This window comes from Babylonia areolata, chromosome 18 (assembly GCF_041734735.1).
Source record: "Babylonia areolata isolate BAREFJ2019XMU chromosome 18, ASM4173473v1, whole genome shotgun sequence".
NCBI classification, from domain to species: domain Eukaryota; kingdom Metazoa; phylum Mollusca; class Gastropoda; order Neogastropoda; family Buccinidae; genus Babylonia; species Babylonia areolata.
Window position 1 is genome coordinate 64,845,930 of NC_134893.1, and position 2,500 is coordinate 64,848,429.

The window sequence follows — 2,500 nt, forward strand, 5'->3', positions numbered from 1 at the left end:
ATTTTGGACTGTACTGCTTTGACCATAGACACTAGAATGAGATACTAGTGTCTTTGCTTTGACTTAACGAGTTATTAACCTCATCGTCTTCGTCATTGTCATTCTGTCTTTCTCTCTCCTTCTCTCTCGCAACCTTCCTTTGTGTGTCGCGTGTATGTGTGTATCCGTGTGTGTGTGTGTGTGTGTGGGAGGGGGGGGGGGGGTATGTGTATACGCGTATGTATACATACGACCATATGATATTTGGCAAGCAAAAAGATAAGGTCCAAAGCTGGATTTTTTCCACTACAAAGCGACATTCATTTTACAGATTCTGTTTCTGAAGAGTAGATGGTCAAGCAAAGGTCCTGATTTAAATGGCGCACCGAGGTATAATATTTCACAATGCGTTCTTCTTCTTCTTCTGCGTTCGTGGGCTGCTACTCCCCTCGTATGTACGCGAGTGGGCTTTTACGTGTATGACCGTTTTTACCCCGCCATGTAGGCAGCCATACTCCGCTCTCGGGTGTGTGCATGCTGGGCACGTTCTTGTTTCCATAGCCCACCGAACGCCGACATGGATTACAGGATCTTTAACGTGCATATTTGCTCTTCTGCTTGCGTATAGACATGAAGGAGGTTCAGGCACTGGCAGGTTTACACATATGTCGACCTGGGGGGTCGAAAAAATCTCAACCCTTTACCCAACAGGCGCCGTCACCGAGATTCGAACCCGGGGCTCTCAGATTGAAAGTCCAACGCTTTAACCACTCGGCTATTGCGCCCGTCACAAGGCATTCATACTGTGAAGAGTGGTGAAGGTGGGGGCAAATAATGAGAGAGTTGGGAAAAGGAAAGATAGAAGATGGGAATTAAGGAATAATCAAAACGAAGATTTAATTGACGTTATCTGCAGCTTAAGCCGACTGTGAGAGAAATATCAAAGGGTTGTATGGAGGGAAACGAGAAAAAGACACACACACACACACACACACACACACACACACACAAACAAAACAAAAAACAACAGACAAGCAACAAACAACATCAATAGGGAAGAAACAAGTTTGAGAGAGAGAGAGAGAGAGAGAGAGAGAGAGAGAAGGAGAGAGAAAGGGAGGGAGCGAGAGAGAGAGAGAGAGAGAACAACCAAATAAAACCAGCCAGAAAGACAGACAGAAACAAACAAACAAACAAACAAAAAACAAAAAACAAAGTGGAAATAAAGAAAGAAGGACAAAAGAAGGAAAAAGAAAGAAGAAAGAAAGAAAGAAAGGAAGAAAGAAATACAGAAAGACAATAAAAGACAGGAGCAGTGAGAAGGAACAGAGGTTAGGGTTTCGGAAAAAAAAAGTAGGGGTTGCAGGGGGTGGGAGGCGGAGAGAGAGAGCGGGGGAGGGGGCGGGGTGGTGGTGGTGGTGAGACGCATTATGAATGAACTTCGGTTTGGGTTTTCGCTCTCAACATCTAATTTACGCAATATTTGTCAGCGCGCGCACACGCACACACACACGCACACACACACACACACACACACACACACACACACACACACACAGAGGAACAGAAGAGAGACGGACAGAGCGAAAGAGAACGTAGAAAAGAGAGCGCAGACAGATAAAAGCAGAATTTGAGAGGGAGAGAAAAAGACAGAGAGAGACATACGCCTTCAGACACTATCAAGGACCATTACTCAAACTACCTCGGCTCCTCTCTGACAGCACAGTTTCCGGAAATGACAACTTTTCCATTGGAGTCACCTCCCTTCTGTGGACAGGGAGAGAAAAAGAGAAGAAAAAAAAAGGAGGGGGGGATGACACACAGAGAGACTCCTTGAGAGAGAGAGAGAGAGAGAGAGAGAGAGAGAGAGAGAGAGAGAGGTTATTAGTATTTCAGTTTACTGTTGTTGTTATGAATTCGTAAACAGGTGTTTGTTGTTGTTTTTTTTATCTAAAGAGTGGATCGCTATCCCTGCCACGTCAGCCTTGCACACACACACACACACACACACACACACACACACACACTAAATAAATTAATTAATTAATAAATCAATAAATAAACAAACATAAATGAATGAATAAATAAACACATACATTATATATCTATGTATCTATCTTCATATCTATCTGGTAGTCTCTCTCTCTCTCTCTCTCTCTCTCTCTCTCTCTCTCTCTCTATATATATATATATATATATATATATCCCTATGTGTAATTTTCCCATACTGTCAAAGCAATGAATGGTGGCAGGATAAGGCGGATAAAAAGTAAGTTTTGATTATACTAAAATACTTAATCATAATATTCATCTTTTATTCCTTACCAAGAAAAAAGAAGAAAAGGGGGAAAAAAAAGACATGAACTTTCACAACACTGTAAGGTATAACATTTCCTTTCACGATATGATTATAACAACAACAATGTCAACAATAACTACCGATGTTTCACGTTACAAAATATTTCCCCTTCCTTTGGGGTGAACGCAAGCACGTTCATCTTCTGATGGTCCTCTTCGGACA